Source organism: Eupeodes corollae, chromosome 1 (assembly GCF_945859685.1).
Source record: "Eupeodes corollae chromosome 1, idEupCoro1.1, whole genome shotgun sequence".
In the NCBI taxonomy this organism is placed as follows: Eukaryota; Metazoa; Arthropoda; class Insecta; order Diptera; family Syrphidae; genus Eupeodes; species Eupeodes corollae.
In genome coordinates, this window is record NC_079147.1 from 267,460,489 (window position 1) to 267,481,850 (window position 21,362).

At 33.5% G+C, this 21,362-nt stretch overlaps 1 protein-coding gene across 5 annotated transcripts in view; it reads right to left on the minus strand.

Moving 5' to 3' along the window:
- Window positions 1–21,362, minus strand: part of LOC129941611 (receptor-type guanylate cyclase Gyc76C-like) — a 178,537-nt gene that overhangs the window by 42,379 nt on the left and 114,796 nt on the right. The gene's annotated exons all lie outside the window — the stretch shown is intronic.

Here is a 21,362-nt window from a genome sequence, read left to right on the forward strand (position 1 = left end):
AACAGGATACCTACTCATTGAAGAGCACTCGAACCTAAGCCAGGAAAAGGATGTGGTGTGCATGTTTTGTTCGTTTTAAAAGCGACAGGTCTATATCGATGGCTCTGATGTGTTGATGTTTTATAAAAACCAACATCCGTAATGCTAGAAAATTATCTCCTCCCCATTGAAAGGATTTAATCATACAAATTTTCTATTGTTTTATCAGTTCTAGTTTTCACCGGAAATCACTTTTTCCAGGAACAAAAACTAAAAATGTAATCAGAGAAAAAACGTTTTCTGAGAAGTCTTAGAATTCAAAGCACGTTTTTAAGTTAAATATGTGTGTGTATATACAAAATAAGCTATAATTTTAAGATATAATTGTTTAATCATGGCTTTTGGATAATGTGTGTTATTTTCTACTTCATTTGAATTTTAAAATTGTGAAGAATTTAATTTAATTACAACAATTTAAAGTTGAGTTTTTTTAAGATTTTTTTTTTATAAATTGTTGGTCTTGAATTTGGAAATATTTTTTAAATTTAAAACTTAGTAATGGAAACTTTAAAATTAATTAAAATTTTGAATTGTTGGTCTTGAATTCTTGTAAAAATTTCATTAAATGGTGCATAATTCGATTAGGAATTCATGGAAACAAAAGTTTTAATATCACACCGTGATTTGATGGTGACATAGTTTTCTTCGACAAGTGCTTCGGTTGTCCAACCATTTCCAGCTTATAAGGAGGAGGAAAACATACCTCATACAAATGGAACAGCACTTTGAAGCATGCCAAGTCACTGACTTAATCTGATGATTGTGAATTCCAACGAATCCATTAGTGAGTTCGGTTATGGACAATTTTGGTACTGATCTCATAAATTCTAAATTGATAAGTAACTATGCTTTTTTAAAAGATAAATTATTGAAGAAGGTTGCTGCTTACATAAAGAATGGATGGCCAGCTCGGCTGGCAGAGGACGAGTCAGATATCAAATCGTATTTTGAGAGTAAGTTAGCGTACTACGGGTCGTAGTTACTGAAATACGTCCATCAAGGCCACTGGGTTATTTGTAGAATAAAACGACTATCACGCCAATATGTCTGGTTCCCAGGTTTAGGCAGACACATTGATAATATGTGTGCAAATTCCTTTAGAGGGGGAAAAATAGATATTGAAGATTTTCATATCATCCCCATAGAATAAAATGTTACTGTGTCGTACACAAAAGGGTACATCATTGATAGCTAAGAATAAAGAGTAGAGGTCCTAAATGTCTACCCAGCGGAACTCCTGATTCGGTAATGAAAGGGCTAGAGAAAGAACTTCTGAGTTTAAGTTGATAAGACATATTTTGAGGTTAAGTTAGAATCCATGCCATAAACTGAGGATAAACCCCTTTGCCTTAAGCTTAAATGGGATGATGATAATATGGGTGGCGCAGCAGTCCGTTGAGAACTAGGGCCTAGTGACTTACAACTCTCAACCATTCCTGTGTGCGAGTACTGTTTGTAGGTCCCCTCCAGTTTTAAGCCGAATCCGAACTGCTAATTTGAGAAAGCACTTTTCATGACAAGAATTACTCATGGAGAATGTATCAATTCCACTCAAGAGGCGGTATCAGTGAATAAAACTTTAGGTGGCACAGGCAGGGATCGAACCCAAGACCACTGGCATGACAGTCCAATATTGAATTTAAACAAAAAAAATCTAATGTGGCATCACTGATTAAAATACAATACTTGTTCATTGTTCAATTCAGAAACATAGTAACATAAGAATATGAATTTTAAACGGGGAAATCCCTTCCTAAGTATTATATGTAGTATAAGTATAAGTATCCTACTTTTCTATTATTCTAAATTAAAACGTTGTAGAAGCAACATTAAAAGAATTTAAAAAGTGTTTGTGTTTTAACTTAAAATCTAATATCCAACGCACTAATTATCATGCCAAGAGTATATTAAAGTTGGTCAAAAGCTTTAGAATATCAGTGTAAAAACAGCCGAGCTCGTGACGAGTTCAGGAATTATGCAAAAATACAAGTAGATTAGTAATTGTCGAACGTTTTTGCATAGAACCATGTTGTTGATTATATACAATATTCTTGCAGCTAAAATGTAAACTATCACAAACAAACAAAAATTGTTAATACACAACAATTTAGGGATTGGTCTGTAATAACAAATGTTAGGCTTGTTACCCTTTTTAAAGACTTGCGAGGCAAATGTCTTCTTTCATATTATTGGGAATTTACCTGAGTTTATAGATAGTGAAAGGAAGGGGAGTTGCCACTTCTGACTTACAAAAGGAATAATCATCATAAGGCCAAGTAATGCAAGATTTTGTCTAACGATATTTGAACATTATTAAAGGTTGTCTGGGGACAGTCTCGCAAGTAAAGAAAGAATTTTTCATTTATTTTTACAGGAAAGAAAGTTGTTAGCAAAACGCGTTACAAATTTTTTGATTTGGTACTAAGTTATCTTTATTTTAACAAATTTCCAAAAGTTTTGGGGTCAAGTTTAAGAGAATAAATAATTAAACAGATTTAAACTTTTCAAAGAGGGTAACAGTAACATATGCTTCATGATTTTCTAAGCCTTTTTTCTCTTTTTTTAAAGCATTTTAATCTCTTTCGTAGACGTATATATTTTAAGGGGAACGATATATTTTATGATCGATTCCAATACATTATAAAATTGTGAACCTCTAACGTCAACGTCAGTTAAAAGTTCAGAAAGTTGCTCCAAATTATCTTTCCGAAATGTATGGAATATGAACAGTCTTGCGAATTACCATTAAGTAAGACTAGTCTTCTGATGTGACCCAGCTAATGTATCGGAGGTTGAAGTCACCTAAAGGAAGAATATTGCTATTCAAATCAGTGATATCCAAGAGATGATCAAGACGAATAAAGCAAAGAATTTTGGATTTTCAATTGCTAGGTTAAAAAGGAATATTATGGAATTCATACAAAAATTATTTCTAATAGCTATAGGGCTACACCACCTTCTTAAATGCTATACCAACGTGACGATATTTCATTAATTAAGAACTATTGGTCTAAAAGTTCCATGATTAAGATAGTGGCTCTCAACCATGTTTCAGTTTCAGTTTCAGTGAAAGCGAATAGATGGTATGTAGTAGAGGAAGCACCGAAAAAGTTTTTTGAATGTGTGTTGTTATCAATTCTTTCTGCAGGAATTTGCCTAGAAGGAACCGTTAATTCTTTTACCAAATAGTTAGTAAGTTGCTATTGCAAATAGAATCGAATAAAGTATGAGGTGTGGTTATTTTAAAAGACTTTTTGGATTAATTAGGTTAGGTTAGGTTATAGTGGCTGTCCAAGATGGAAACGGATACACTAAGGTCAGTTTAATAGCCCGATATGATTTAGATCGTTTAGATTGTTAAAGAAGAATTCTCCTAGGTAATTCTTGTGTTTTCGAGACAGAGCAGGGCAGTCCATACAGCTTCTGCAAAATCATTTGAGAATACGCCTAGTCTCGTGGCTTGCTTTCCTATTAGACAGTGTCCGGTTATGATACCTATTATCGAGCTTACATGCGATCTGCTTTGAGAGAGCAAGCACCTTGAACGTTTTAAATCCAGTGTTGGTCAGATGTTTTTTGTGGCTTGACACGTGGTGATGTTGTTCCACCTGGTGCCTGCCCTCCTCGCAGCGTCTTGCATTAGCAGCAGTTTACAATTAGCGATTGGTATGCCAGTACTTGTCCCAAACGTGGTAGGATGGGCTGTACTGTACCGTTCCTGGCGAGTTCATCTGTCTTACAGTTACCTGGAATGTCTCTATGGCCCGGCACCCAGTAAAGGTGAATATTAAATTGTAGTGCCATCTCCATTAGCGATGATCGACAGTTATGGACTGTTATAGAGTTTGTAGAGACAGAATCAAGAGTTTTGATAGCGGCCTGGGCATCAGAGAAAATACGGATATCAGATTTTGATATCACGTTTTCTTTGAGCCAAGACAAGACTTCTTTTATCGCCAAAAGTTCCGCCTGGAACACGCTTCAGGAATGAGAGACTTAATTTCAGTCGTTCAGAGTACACACCTCCACCAACCCCTTCTTTTGTTTTTGACACATCTGGATGTGGACCCAATGGATTTACTCATCCTCCCAAAAGATCTGGGAGGTATAGAAATCTAAAAGTTTCTGTCGAATTGCAGTTGGGAGATGTGCCTGTGTGCTTTGGAATTGATTCTAAATACCTTAGAATTATGGAGTGGCCAATGTTGTTGTTAGTCCACTGCGACGAAGCTTTGAAGCGAATAGCAGACCTTGCAACTATTTGTTTTCTAAATATATATCAAGAGGTGTTAGGTAGAGCAAGGTGTCCAGTGCCGCAGATGGGGTCGTGCGAAGCGATCCGCTTATACATAGGCAAGCTGAACGTTGGACTTTATTTAGCTTATCCCTGCCACACCGTACGTTGAAATTGGATTACTTAATTTGGTATATTTTACAGACGAAAAATTGGGTATAGAATTTAAGAAAACGATATTTACAAAAATTAATACGGATTTGGGTTTAAGTACTGATTTTAGAAACAAACTGAATATTCACGTTGACCGGAATAATAGTTTCTCAGCATGAATCTATAACTAATAGAGTTGGAGGTTCTAAAGAATTACTAGTCCCCTCCTAATCCTCCTAACTTCCAAATTAGCCTGAGGGATCATAACTTGATTTTGATCTTAACTTTCATTGGATTGTTAGTATTTTCATTTATAAAGAAGTCGGTGTTAATTTATATATGTAAATATACATTACTTTTTAAACGTTTCATTATAGACATAAAAATAACTCTACTTCTCTAGAATTTGATACATTTTAATGAAAACAAATTAAGACAAATAAAATACCATCTTACTAACATCCTTAAATAAAAAGTAGGACAATTTTAAGTGAAGAATGGTGTTGAGTATAAGTTCTTATTATTCACTGCTTGGTCTTCATAAATCTCCCTAAGAAACATTCTTATTTCAGCAAATAAAAATTATTTTTTTATAAAGTATGTAGCACTATACAATCTCTTCTAATGAAGTACAAAAAAATATATTTTTTTCTCTTATAATAAAATCAGAACAATAAAATGACTGAGAGCACATCCGGTTTCCCTAATTTTATCCAACTAAATATATTTTGAAACATTCGTCATCCTGATGTACGAGTAGAGATTTATAATGTTATGTCATACGTACAATGTACATTTTTATACACATAACTTTATTATTCATTGTTCTGTTATGACTGTCGTTGTTCGTCACATAACAGCATTTTATACTCCTTATGGTCAGGTCAGGATTTAGATACTTGAACTTGTTGCTTATTATCTACATAATATTTTCATATGTTTTGATATTGTGAATATCCAGGTGAGGTACTTGGAAATATGCTAATTTGTTCTTAACCAGACTTGGAGCGTAAACAAAATTATGTAGCTTATTTAAAATAATGTTCCTTTTGCACTTATTGAAATTAAAAACATATAGGGCTATTCATTTGTGTGGTCAATTGATTATAATGACAATTGTTACAGCGTAATGCATGAACATTTCAAAAGTTGCTAAGTTTGAGACTTGTGTCTTATGTGTAATAAGATTTAATTAATTGTTCCTAATAATTTAACTAATATTATGAAATTTCAAACTACAACTGAGTTTGACAGGTTTCAAATGTTATCGCTCAATCATCAACATAAAACCATTAAATGATTGACTCTTTCTGAATGAAAAGAATATTTGCTTCATAATTATTTACTATTTTAAGAAATAAAAAACAACAAATATTGACGTTCCTTAAAGACTTTTCACTACCTCAATTTAAATGGAGGGTTTTGGTATACTAAAAATGTTAGAAATGCCATAAAATATTTTCGAAAGGATATTGTTGTATTAAGCTATACTAAGCTTCTTATATTTTCTTCCCAAACCGACTGATCACAGTCTGAAGAGTAGATCAAAAATAAATCAACAGAAATCAAAACAGTTAATAATCAAGAAAATGCACTAAGAATTGGTAGTTTTGATATCAGGACACTTTCTTCAGACGAAAAATAGGAATTAAGGCTAGCATTGAAAAACATAAATTGGGAAATAATACGATTAGCCGAAATAAGACTACTTGGATAAAGAATTCTTAATAACGACAACGATATCTTCTGCTACACAGTAGAAACTAAAAGCCTCTGGAGTAGGTTTTTTGATTAAAAAAGAAGTAAAAGACAAGATAATTATCATCCGATTTCATAATGAGAGAATATGAGAGCGAACGTTTTGAAAAGGTCTACATTTATTTTTTATCATAGTCGCCTTTTGCCTAAACACATTTGAGGCAGCTATGCTCCAATTTATTTGACCCGTCTCTTTCGCAATTTCTGCACGACAAGTGAGGTTTTAAAGTCTGGAAATAAAAATAAGTCAAACGAGGCCAAATCTGGAGAATATGTTGAATGGGGCAGCGGTTCGTAGCCCAATTCGACCAATTTGGCCGTGGTAAAATGCGGCCGTTTTATTTTGTAATTTGAGGTAGAATCAGGGCGCAATAATTCGGCATAATACTGGCCTCTGTCCATTTAGCCTTTTTGCAGGTAATCGATGTAGAATACATCTTGTGAATTCCAGAAATAAAGTGGCCATTACAATTCCAGACAATTGGCCTTCTTCGGAGCACATTTGCCGGGTAAAATTTCTTGATCTCTGGAGTGTATCAGTGGATCCATTTTTCATATACTGCCACAAAACTCTTTCGGTTTGCTCATAAAAAGTGTCAAACACTGCTTTAAAGTGGTCTCAAGGCTGCACTTGTTGTCCGGAGTGAACAAACGGGCACCAATCTCGCCGACAAAATTCTCATTCTCAAAATGTCTTGTGGTCTTTTGAGATGAATACTGTCTTGCCTGTCTTTTGCACCTTCAACCGGCGGTCTTCAAATACGAGATCGTAGCTTTTTGTTACGTTATCCTCCATGTTAGCTGTTTTTAAGTCAACTGAACGTGGCGTGCTGAAACTCGCTATATCAGTTTTTGACTGTGGCCATCGAAGGAGAAGAGTCAAATAAGACTGAGTTCAATTGTTCTTTGATTTTCCTTCCAAAAACCAGGATCGAACGATATTGTTCTTTTTCCATTTTATTAAAATTGGGGGACACTTCCGTTTCTACGCTTGGGCGAAACAAAGCTACGAACTAGATGCTAGATCCGACTTAAATTTCGACAGTAGCAGCTTACAAAAATGTTCTATACGATAGTAAATGCGATAATAACAACAAAACATAGTTAATGTACGTAATAGAGGATTTCAATGCAAAACTTGGAAAAAGATTAACTCAAGAAGAAAACTAAACTGTAGGACCTCTGGATATAGATCAAGAAAGAAAAGCGGGGATCGAGTGGCTGGACGTGGATCCCACCGAATGTTAAGACAAAAACGAAATAGCCCTCAACCTCAAAAACAAAATTGGAACCATTCAAAACATAACTGTTATTAAAAATATACATTTTGACAGCGATCTCGGATTAGCAAGAATGAAGATAAAAGTTGACCATAAAACATTTCAAGAAGAAATCGACAAATATACGTTATCCCTTAAATAGTTTATTATAAAAAATAACTACTTATAAAGAAAATATTAAGACAAATATTAATCAGCTTTTATAACAGCCAAAGAAGAATAATGACCTTCAAAGTAAATATGACAAACTAGAAAATATCAAAAATACAATAAGAATGCTGAAAAAGGCCTTGGCAGGTTATCTATCTGGGCTTCAAAGACCAAAGATGGACAAAAATGACGACGAAATGGAGAGCAGAGAACATTAGACCAGCAGGACGACACGATAAAAGATGGAGTGACCACCTACCACAAATAACCACAAATTGGTACAATGAAGCCCAAAATAGAGACGCACAGCCCCGTCGAGAGGGGGAAACCCCCGGCCCAGTAATTTTAGGGGCCCGTAAAGTTGAAAGCAATAGGGAGAGTATTTTTTGTTTCAATATACTCTATTTATCATCAACATACCAATTCCCACTTGTGTTTAGGGCTCGAAAGTTTAAAATCATTCATGGTTTCGCAATAGGGCCCCTGTTTGTATGTTATCTTCCAATCTATGAGTCACAAGCTTGTCCATCTGGGTCTCCGATAAATATTGGCGTACATTTTTGTTATTATTTTATGAATAATTGGGCAACTCTGAACTATTGAAAGGTAGTTATAAAAAATTGTTTCGCTTTTCTTATTTAATTTAAATATATTTTATTTTAAATATTTTTTAAGTCAAAATAAGGGGCCCGGCAACTTAAAACAAAACACAAATATTCATTTCGGTTTCTGTCCAAGGCAATTAAAGGGACATTTTAAGCCAAGGAGCCGGAGAGCAAATTGAAACAGACGAAGAAATAAATTTCAAGAGAAACACCTTTTACGTTATTGTTGATTCAATTATATTTGAAATTTCTCGTCGGTTCGATACGATGAAAAATTTGAATGCTACATTTTCATTTGTATGGCAGTTTTCAACAATCGACGAAATTAAGATTAAAAACTCCACTACAAGTTTCATAATTCGCATGTGTCCCAAGAGTTGAATGAAGAAATAGTTCATCTGAAACACATTTATAAAGCCAATTTTGAAGCAGAGCTTCCGTCATTGAGTTTGCTCAATGCTATTTATTCCCAAAACTTTGAGATGATTTTCGCGTGTGTTTTCCACCATACCTTGAACCCTAGGTAATGCCGAACGTTCATTTAGCGTACTTGCCAGAACAAAGATCGTGCTTTCGGACTTGCTATGCATCGAAGCTCCTTTGGCAAGGAAATTGAATTTTGATGCAAATATAAGTTGTTTTGCTCAGAAAGCTAGGAAAGCTCGTTTGCAAAGAGAAAATATTGCATTGAATGAAAACTAGCATTAATTCAAACATTGTGATAATACTTTAGTATAAAGAAAAACAATAAAGAGTATTTATTATTATATATATATATATTATTACTTTTAAAATGTTGGTACGATTGATATTGCATTTGTATCTCGATGGCTGTGTTCGTTGAGTAGTTGTGAATTTGGAACCATGTGTTTTCCATTGATTGAGTTTGACAGCACTTTTTAAAATGCAAATGGTGTTTTTTCTGAAGCTCAAGTGAGATAGTTTGATTATTGTTAAACAATGAACTGAATAGTTCAGCACCATATGCGAATATGCTATCTTCTCCATGTGTAATTTTTTTTATTTGATTAAAACAAAGCTATATTTTGTACACAAACATGCAAATAAACAGACTCCTTCACACAAGTTTTTCTTCTTAAATTTTTACTCGACTTTGATCCCCGATGGGATTCGAGTCGATTCAAGCTCATTTCAAATCGATTCAGATATATAAAGAATTGAGGCGAACTTCCACATGTTAATGTAGTAGTCTACAAAAAAAACCTTCTTCAAGTTTTTATTTTATGTCAAATTGTTTGGTATTTTCTTGATTTTAATAATCAACTATCAAAAATCAGCTTTCACGATTTCCTCTTGGTCTGAATTTCGCTATTTTTTTTTTTTGGAATTTTGTGATAAATTATTCTGGAAAATTTTCAATTGTATGAAAACTGAACTACTGCGGATAATTTTTTTGGCAATTTCTCACTGTACTATATGTATTTGGAATACCAAAAAATCACACCGTATTATCATTCACTAACATGTCGTTGGCAATATCGAATTGAATGTATGATTCTGTTCGGAATCTGATCTACTCGTATGCATTAGAATTATTTTCTATCCATCCTCCATTTCAACTAAACTGGACGATACCCGTGAGATTGATTTGATGATTAACACTTTTTTCGGTTCACATTGCAAAAAAAAATATTATTTTCGATAATTCCAATTTCATGGTATTCGTAATTGAAATTAGAACGTACCATATCAGTAGGCATGAAGTTTGAAAAATAGTAAATATGGGTGGGGAGGCCCGAGATTTTTCCGTCCCAGGCCCGGATTTCCTCTCAACGGCCCTGGAAACAAATGAATAGCCTTGAGGAATTATGGCAATAACCAACAATAATAACTTTAAAAATGTTAGCTTATTATTTTATTTTTAAATTCAATATAATTTTAGATTTATAATTGCATAATTTTAATATTTTAAATTTTTAAATTTAACAACAATTTTTTTCTTTTGACGCTTTAAATCATATAATTTGTCTTACATACATTTTGAAACATAAAATAAAATTTTAAATATCAATAAATGTAATAAACAAACTGAGGCAATAAAAGCTTGTAATAATAATAATATGATGGACTTAAAAATACTGGTATTGATAAGTCAACAAATAACATCCTAAGCCTTTAAGCTAAGCAATTATGAAGATCCGTATGCATTTAATATCTTAAAACAAATTTGTGTTCCTTATAACGTATGCAATCAAATAGGTTTTACAGCACCTCCGATAGCAAAAATATGCATATTTGCTTTCTTTAAAGAAGACTCGTTATTATAATCACAAAAGAACTTGTCATTTAAAGAAAAAATAAAAAGTTTTTTCTTTCCATGTAAGTACTACAATTTCTAACTATAAGTAGGGTGATTTACGGGAAAGGTGTGTTATATCATAAGTCATAATGTACATATGTTTCATTCAAGTAAATAAAATCTATTGGGTTCCTGTTCCAATATATACACTCCTGTCTACTTTTCTGTGCATATCCTGTTCTTGTAAGGGATGTAGAGCTTCCGATGTACAGAGGAACAAAAATGTTAAACTATGTTGACTTTTGAAAACCCACACTTTAAATTGGTAGATGTTATGATGATTGAAGAGTTTTCCTCTTTCATGACTCAGTACATTTTTTTTTTTATTTTGTTCGTATCTTGTTTATTCCTTTTTTTACTGAATCAATCTTTATCTAGAAACTTTTTCCGGGAACAGACATTGTTAAAAAACAAACACCTGCCAAGTATATTGCTATATTTGTATCTACCTTTAAAAATGTAAAATTCTCTATAAATCATCTTCGTGTTTGTCATACGAGTAAATCATATTGCGGAGTAAGAAGTTAAAAGGATTTATTGCTCTGCTATTTTGAAATTTTGTATAAAAATGTTTTAAATTTAAGAACAGCAACACTTTCTAACTTTTGTATTTTTACATTTTACCTTTTAATCTTTCAACCTAAACCATTTCACATTGAAAATCGAATTATAAAGAGTATAAAGGTTCTTTTATTTGGATGTGCTGATATTTAAAATTAAGAATTTTAAGTAGAAGTAGATGGTGTTGCAGAGGGTTGAGAAACAATTGCTGTCCAAGACAAAAGATGTTTTAGTTTGAAAAAAAGACAAAAATTCCATTCAAGAAATATCCTAATATACAGGGTTTTTCAACAGGGACGCTCTAGAAGTAGAGCGACATTGACAGCAAACGACGCCGATCTCTTGACCTTCCTCTTCAGTAAGGTTTGTCATTTCATGATGGAAAAATAAACGGGCCAACAAGGAGTCGAAATTATTAAAATTTAGTACCAAAATTCGGAGTCAGTGGCCTCAATGTTAAGAGCAAGTCAACAATTGACCGTGGAATTTTGGACGAATTTGAATCCACAGGCACAGTACAAAATGTTTCCTTGCCAGTGAGAAAAAGAAGTGCCCGAAATGTCGAGAATATTGCTGCCGATGAGGCTTTAGTTCTAGAAAGCTCAAATATGTCCTCACACGTTGTTCTCAAGCGTTGGGTATCTCTGTAATGTCATTGTGGCGAATTTTGCGAAAAGATCTTGGCCTACATCCTCGCTTGACCACCAGAAGCGTTGTATGTTCGTGAATTTGGCTGTGCAACAACTTGAAAATGATTTGGTTTTTCATCAAAAATCATTTTCAGCTATATGCGGCTCATTTCTGACTGAATGGCAATAAACAAAATCAGCCCTATCATGAATTCCATCGTAATCGGAAATTTTTACGAATCCCGAAAAACTGTATCATGAAATCCGTTCGTAATGCAAAATTGTATGAGATTTTCCGCTACGAACGGATTTCATGATACAGTTTTTCGGGATTCGTAAAAATTTGCGATTACGATAGAATTCATGATAGGGCTGAATATGCGGTATTGATCAAACAGCAACACGTTCTCCATTAGTCAGCATCCAGAAAAAAATTAGGTTTGGTGTGGTTTATGGGCCGGCGGCGTCATTGGGCCGTACTTCTTCCGTGATAATCAAGACTGGCTCGTTACTGTTAATAGGAATCGCTACTGTTCAATGATAACCAAATATTTTTGGTCCCAATTGAATGATATGGACGCCACAAGCCACACAGCTAATGTCACAATCAATTTATTGGTAAACAAGTTTGGAGAACTTGTTATCTCACGAATTGGACTGGACACGACTGAACCATTCGCTTGGCTGCCTCGGTCCTGCTATTTGACGCAGTTAAAATATTTCCTGTGTTGCTACGTCATGTCCTTGGTCTATGCCAACAAGCCGGCGACAATTGATGAACTTCGTACGAATATGGAACGTGAAATTGCGGTAGTATGAATATGGAATGTGAACTAGTACTTAAAAACCGTAGAAAATTGGTTCAACGTCTGGACTTCTGCGAGCGTGCCCGTGATGGTTATGCATAAGAAATCGAGCTCCATACCTAATGACATCGAACGTACTTTCGCGATAAAGAATGTCATCGATATCCAAACCCGTTTTTGGTTTATTTAAAAAAAAAACTTCTGTAGCGCTCTTATTGAAAATTTGAACTAGAGCTTCTGTTTGGAGTCACATTACGTAACATTACGTTATTTTCTTACGATTTTTAAATAAAACGTGAGGTCGAAGCTTCATTGTGATAGCATGCATTGAACTCGTATGGCTGAACTTGTAAACGTCATACAAAGTCGAAGCTGAAACGTGTTTATGTTTCAGCCATGAAGCATCTGGAACTTCGTAAGTGCTTAGACCTTTGAAAACCAGAACGGCAGTTGTTTCTAAATTCTGAAAAGCTTATAAATATGATTAATATTGTTGGCAAAAAGTTTAACTGAGGTGTCAAAATGCATCTATTGCCGTAAATGGGTTTAACGTCTTTTCAGAAACTGATTTCATTAAAGAATATACTCAAGAACCTCAACCATCGACACCACTATCAACACATCTGTTACCAGGTTTCAACAATTTTTAATGAAACTTCTAAAATATGTCAGCCTTAAGTCAAAAGATTGTGAAGCATCTACAAGTCAACAATAAGCTGTTCTTTTTTCTGATATCAGTTACATAGCAAACCATTGTCAACCATTTACAAGTAGACCCTCAGCTGTTAACTTATCCGAAGAAGTGATGTTCATACCAAAGCTTAAAAATACATCAAAGAGGGGACGTAAGACTTCTTCTTTTGACAGTGTAGTGTGTACCCATACAAAGCCGACCTTGAAAAGTCAATACTATATGTATATAAATCAAAGAGTAAGATGCCAAGGCGGAGGTGGTACAAAAAAATACCAAGGTTGGTAAAAGCGGTGCACGGCCGTGGGAGACATGGTTTTCAAAATAAAACCGTACAATCTTTTGCGAGAAATATGCATGTTTTAAGCCATAACTGCTTTTAAAAAGTTTTTAAATAAACCTTACCCATGATAAACTAATTAAATGTTTGAGCCATCTTTCATGTCACTTATTTTAATTGATTTAGTCGTTCTCTATAAATATATAAATTATCCAGTATAAGTTTGAAAAACTCTTCTTAAAACAACCTGTATTCGATTATGATAATTTTTTTAATTTCGCTCCATTTCTATTTTATATTTATTAAATTTATATAAATTCAACTTTTCCTTTTAAAGATCTTATCATCATCATCATCGACATAAATAAAACTCAAATGAAAACAACTAAAGCCAAAGCCAAACCCAATTCAACCTAATCCAATCCCAAACTAATCCAACAATGACAGCTAGTATTATGACAACTATAAATTTTACACACCAAACTGCATCATAAACGTTTGAATGAATTGATTAACAACAACTAGTGTGACAGCTAGTTTCACTCCAAGCTCTCAGCTAGGCTCTAATAAAATACCGAAGATGAACTCAGTTTGAACTTTTATTTTTCCGCTTAAGTCATATGTTTGTACAACGAGTTAGGTAGAGGGTAAGCTAGCTCTAGGTAAGCTGCTGTTGCTTTAGCTGAAGCTGATGCTGCCTCACTGTCTGTCTGTCCATCCAATTCTGAATCCAGTTACAGCCATACCACAAAAACATCTGTGACACATCATGTAAGACGTATGCAATGCATGCCTTATAGACCGACGGACCCCTCTCTTGGTGTTTATAGCATAGTTTGAAAAATGCATTATTAAGATGCGGTTTAGCTGCTCAAATCTAAGCCTAAGTTCAATAATATATATAAGTTTATTTATATGCAAGATGACTGGAATAATATACACTATACAAAACACACTACACCATGTGTAATGTGTGTATGACTGTGAATGTCCTCACATCTGGCCGGCCAATAGGTACAATTCAAGCCAATCCCAATAACACACCTCTGCATCCACTACACCCCCCCTGTTTCAGTGTCTCAATTCGTTTAAGAGTCGCTTAATTTTCCCGGCTTCTATTTTTAGAAATCAAGTATTTGGCAACAAGACTAAAAACATTCCAGTTATGGGGGACTTTCAGTATACACATATGACTTTACTCTCGACTCGACTCGACCCAAGCTATCGAATTGTATATCCATTCCAATGCTATCTCTCCATCAATCGTTTCATTACACATGCATACAAATGGACAGAACTGAGTGAAAAATAACTGCGTTTTATCCAGAATTTGAGATTTGACATATTTGAGCTTTCATTATGAAGAGTAAGTGCAGCTTTAAACTAATGCACACCCAAACTGTCAATGTCAAACCAGGTTCAAATCGAAGTATGATTGACAAACGAAGAATTTTACAAATTACTTGAATTGAAGAAAATTTCGAGCTAAAGAACTTAATTTTAGGACAGAACAGTCGAATTGAAAGATATCGATTTTTGCCAAATTTTTGTTTGACAAAAAATCTCTGACTTAATTCCAATAGAAGTACTATATGTTGGTAATCAAGTTAAGTTTTTCTACAAAAAATGTACTTTAAAAGCTAACTTCCAGACCTAGCCATAACAGTTAACTTAAACTTGAGTAACTATTGAAAAACTGGGCCTAAGAATGTTATTTCAAAGAAAGGAAATGTGTTTCTTTGGAACTCAATATTGTTGTTGGAACATTTTAAGGACTTATCGCATAAAACTTAATATAACTTTCGAGTTGATGCACAAAAGGTTTAAGCTAGGAGCCATTGACCTGCTTTCTAATACCTTTGTTAAAACTGAACTTCCATCTTCATTAGTTAATTCATAATTGCAGCTCTCACTTGTATGCTGATGTCGTTCAGCTTTACTTCAACTGTCACTTTGACCTTATTGAACGTGGAGCTTTCTGCGTCAATGAAGACCTGAAGAGAGTGGCAAATTGGTCTTTGTCAAACGGACTTATGTTGAACCCAAAAAAATCCAAATGTCTTGTAATTAATAGAAAATCTCTTGATTTTTCTTATTTTCCAATGACTGTTCTGATCAATGCTACAACCGAATATGTGGTTACAGCAAAGAATCTTTGTGTGACTTTTTATAGTCTTTTGACATGGAATGATCATGTAAATGGACTCGTTGGTAAGGTTTATGGAGTACTTCGTACGTTATGGGTTACACAATCTTTCACTCCATTAAAAACGCGTTTGCTTCTCGCTAAAACCTTATTAATTTCTATCCTGGTTCATGGTTGTGAAATCTATTGTAACTGTAGTTTCACGAGCAGCTTTTAACTCAATCGTTCGTTATGTTTTTGGATTACATAGATATGATATTTGTCAATTCCTCGCAAGAGGCAATACCCGTGAATAAAACTTTAGGTGGCACATTCAGGGATCGAACCCAAGACCTCTCGCATGACAGTCCAACGCACTAACCATCATGCCACGGGTACTGTTGTTATGCAATTCCGATATTAAAATAAAATAAAAAAAGTATTCTGTTTTTTCTGAACAGCACTGTTTATGGTGTAAATAAGAGTCAACAAAGTAGGTATAGTTGTGTTATTAAGACATAAAGATCGGATGAAAACAGCTTCTGTCTCTAGTTAACTAGGAAATGCCTTTGGTCAAGGTATTGAAATATCTTAAATGATTGTTTTCCACTGGAAAACTTATTATTAGTTTTTTTTTTGTTTAAGTTTATTTTTAACTCGGTTTAATGGAGAAAATATTGCTTGATACTGTGAAATTGTATACCTTAAGCTGGCTTTTGTTGATTAATAGCTGTCAGAGTTAAATATAATGAGACTTTTCTCATAGAAACATATCAAGCAAGGATTTTTATAGGGGTATAACACATAACAAAACTTAGAATAAAATCATATGGATAGTTTTAAGACATAGAGAAGGGAAATTTTCAGCGATTCATTTGAAAGTATAACATCGTGGAAAAGTCTTATTCATGATTCAGAGACTTAAACATGATGGTTAAAGATCAATTAAAGTAATGATTACAAGACATAAGTTTGTCGACTCCCTCTAAGTGACACTGCTTCTGAATCGAAATTTCCTCAACTCGAACAAATTCTTAAAGATCTTGGACTATGTTTAATCACTCCAAGTCAAATTTTTATGTGTGCTTATATTAGCGGTCACCTTAAGCGGAACAAAGTTTGTGAGTTATGAAAGTGTTGTCAAAGCTGTTTTTAAGTTTTTCGAAAGTATGCGTAGAAATAGTTTACCTGTAAGCGGTCCGATCTTAAAAAAGAAATCGCTGAAATTTGCAGACTGCTTAGGATTTTCTTATTCCAACACAAGTGATAGTTGGCTTACAAGATTTAAAACCAGGCATAGTATCCTTAGCAAAGTTATGTCTGGTGAAAGTGCTTCTAAGGCCAATCAAAATATTTGAAAAGTTGTCTTATGATTTAAACCGGACGATATTTTTAAAGTCGGTGAAACGGGAATTTTTGTACAAATGTCCACGCGTACCTTGTATTTGAAAGGGGAATCACATTTTGGTGAGAAGCACAGTAAAGAAAGAGCAACAGCCCTGTGAGGCCCAACGCTGTTTTAATAAAACAAAGTCTTTACCAGTTGATTAAGTAGCCAATAAACCTTCTTAGATGAAAGCAGATCTTTTTATTACTTGGATTTTAAAGCTTGATGTAAGGTTAAGACGAGACGAAGCGCAAAGTATTATTTTTATCGATAACTAATTTGCCCAACATGATTCCAATAGTTCCAACGAAGTCTGGAACCGGCTAACTGAAACTAATTACAATTTTGCTACGTTGTTATAGTAACCGAAATATTGCATAGCAAAACATTTTTGGAAGAAATAGTCCACACTGATAACGCCAACTATGACGAAAGTGAAGCCGAAATAATAAACGTTAAGATACCAGAAAATAATGTAATCGAAAATGCAATTAAAATATTGGAAAAAGCGATTGAATTGACAGAAAATGTACCAGATGAGGTTCAAAACAGCCTTTTTAAAATAGTATCATTTTTCAAACGAGTACTACAAATTAATAATTTTTTTAAATAATCTTGTTGAGACAATAATGAATTCACGACCCATAGAAGTAAGAAGCTTTGGTTTAAGTATTTAATTTATTTATTTTTTATATTCAATAAATAAAAAGAAATAATATCTCTTACTTGAATTTATTATGACGTTCCGTGAAAGTTTGATTTAGGGGGAGTTGACTGTATAATGTTTTTTATTGAGAGGTTTCATTTTGAATAAACTGTCACTTTAGAAAGGATCCTTTTTTGAAATTTGGCAGGTACGATACACTCTTCAAAAATGGGCTGGAACAGATAACATAAGAGACTTCATTTGCTGTCAACTGCATTCTTTAAACATAAATGGATGCGTTCTATCTAAGACAGATAGGGTATCGGGATACCTTTTTGGTAGTGTTTTACGTGTAAAATAACAGCTGATCGAAAACAGCTGAGATGTCAAAAAAGGAATCCAAAGGTATCCAAGAATTTCTTAGGTATGTAAGTATCTGACTGAACCGCTAATTCAATACATAGTTGAATTTCAAGAAACTTGAACATTGATTTCAGCTTTTGGTATTTATTGGTAAACAAAAAGATACAAAATGTTAGTTGAAGTTCTATTTGAGGATGTTTTGTACATATGTATGTAATAGAAGATGAATTTTAGAATAAAATATTTTTTTCAACTTCAAAATTGACTTCCGACGAATCAGTTGAATTATCCATAAATTGTTTTATCTTACAACAATTTTGACTTAAAAGCTTATTTAAATGTTTCTCTGCTTTTGGTGAACAGCTAAAAGTTAATTTTATTTTTTGACAGCTATCTCAATACAGCTATCTAACTCGTTTAATAAGGTATCTAAAAATCCACCTATCTAAAATACCCTATCCAACACAAAATTGAACGCACCCAATGTAAACCAAGGCAGCTAGCTATTTTTTTTAGTGTCATATATTTTAAACTTGGAAATTTACTGACCTCTACCTTCAGTTCAACCTACAAAAGCTACCAAAAAATTACTGTCTACAAAAAAACACCTCTAGCAAGCCAAGTCTACATTTTGTATATTGTAAGGAAATACTATTTATTTCTTTTCCAATTTGATTAGGAACCTTTTAGACAAAACATTGAATGGAGTTGTGAAAAACATAAATAAATCATACAAGAATAAAATTAGGCTTTCAGTTCAATGAAAAAACATGATCAATGGTTATTATGAAATAAGTAAACTTGACTTGATAGTTAGGGAAATTTTCTTGACTAACTTTCCAGTAACATTTCAATAAAGTTACCATTTTTTGGCAGCTGGCCAATCAGATACTAGAAATTTGCTTTACTTTCAAGTCCTTAAGTCGACTGAACAATGCATTGAAGGTATTGATAGATAGATTAGATAAGATAGATTTTATTTACTTGTAATTATTTGTACAATTTCATTAACAATCTTTAAACCGTCTGCTTGATTGACAAAGTTTAAGCTGCATTAAAGTTTTGTAATTAATTAAGTTGCAGTTGTGTTAACTAAAAATTTTCATCTCTAATTCTGCTTCTATAAATAAGTGCTGTTTTGCAATATATAAGCATTTTAGACACATCTACTTCATTTAAGAAAACTAAAGTTTCGTTTTCTGATAAAAAGTCTCTACCAAGTACATTTCTTCTAGTTTCTCTCAGGACTGGACACCTTCCGACAAAATGAAAAATTTCCTCTCGTTCAGCCATGTTGCAAATATCACATAGCAGTGGAAGATGTTCGCGATGTGGGACGTAATTTATGTTAAGCAGTTCACCTCTTTGCCGAAACATATTGAAGATTTGCTCTACAGTATTTATGTCCTGGAAGTAGTTTCTTTCATTAAGATTATAATTCAGCATAAAATTTTCATTCAGGCGCCTAATTATCTGGTACAGTGACGATTTCCATGTACTCTGTTCACTGAGATTTAAATTTACACCTGTATCTTCTGCTAGCCCAATCCACTCTTTAACCCATGCTGTTTTGCTCTGTATCGCTTGTAAAGCTGCTTTTTTTGGTAAGCGATTGTTGAGCATATTCTGTACTTTCAGAATGTAACCGACTTGCACTTTCAACGTTTTTGAGTGGGGATAAGCCTGTTTCTAACACTAACATGTATAGTTTGGGGTGCATGAAGGAAGGCGGAATGTTCGTTTTAAATAAAATCTCAGGATTTTTTTCACTGTATCAAATTTCTTTGCTCCCCACACTTGGGCTGCGTAAAACAGGATTGATTGGGATACTGCTTCGAAAACTTTATATTTACTGCTATGCTCAATGTTTTTTTTGTTGAAATATTCTCTCCATGTCACGTTAATAGTGGTTTTAGCCTTGAAGTTTTTCGTTGAGGTGTTTTGCCATACTTAAGTTTTGGGTAAAATATACCTCTAAGTATTAGTATTCTTTCACTCTTTCTATGTTCTCATTGTTGAAGTACCATTGTTCACTTGAGCTCAACCTTACTCCATCTTTCTTGATAACCATCACTTTCGACTTGTTCAGGTTCACTACCAAGCTCCATCGTCGATTTATCATAAGCTGTAAGGATTGCTGTGAAGAAGTTATTGAAATTCACTAAAAAAGGGTGAAAACATTATATAATAGTCTGCTAGACAAGTTTTCTGACCCTCTGATCATAATGAACAACCGAAATCTTGTTATTTCAAACCTTAAGCTATTTATATTTGTGTCAAGACGTTAAAGATGAACGGAATTCGTAAAGCTATCGAGAACATACTGCGCCAAATGTGCGAATGAATCATGGACAACTTTATTTGGCAAATATTGTTTTGCTATTGTTAATAGCATAACGTCCGCTTTACAATGCATTGAACATCTATTGATTTCTCTTTTAAAAACAACTCTTATTTTTAAATACCGAAATGAACCCTCTTATTGGAAACCTTTTATAAATGAAAATCAAAAACAAGTTTTCCTTAGAGCTTTTAGTGTGCTGACAAAATAAGATGGTAATTTTTTAAAAGAATTAATTTGAAGAAGTCTTTTTTTATTTCAGGTTATTCTCCTCAAAACCTCGACAATTTTAGAAATATGTAAATAGAAACAGTTAGGCCAACACAAACTGAAGTCATACATTTTGACATTTTTGTATTGTTCCCATTTTAGTCCTGACAAGCTATCGGTTTTTTTAATGCCAATTTGAATGAATATAACGTGAACACATTTTTAAATTTCTACAAAATTGAATAGGGATTTCTTTACAATAAAAAGCCATATAAATGCGTTTGATGAAATTTTGAATAGAAAAAATACCTGAGCAATCAATCAATGTTTCAGGTATTTATATACCAAGTTTACATCTATTGACATTGATTGCTTTTCTATTTGGTTGCTTTTGTTTGTTAGACATTTGTTTAGGTATTCAAGAGAAGCTTTTCATGAAAAAAAAGGAGATATCATTACAGCCCTACTGACAAATAAAATGATTTGTTTGTTTTATTTAAGTGAAATTGAATTTCAAAGGAGAAATTGACCTGAAATTAGGTTGGATTTATTTCGTTTAAAGGCTTTGAAATTAATACCAACTTAAGTTTAACAATTGTGTTAAATTATAAGCTTACGCAAGAGTTTGCTCAAGCGACCTTCTTATTTATATACCTAATGATTTATTAGATTAGATAAGGTATGTGAATTGTTTTTAAAAAGGGGAGCCATAGTATATGCCTTAGACAAACTAATACTTTGGGCTGATCGGTGTGGACTGGGTGTCAACGGACACAAAACAGAT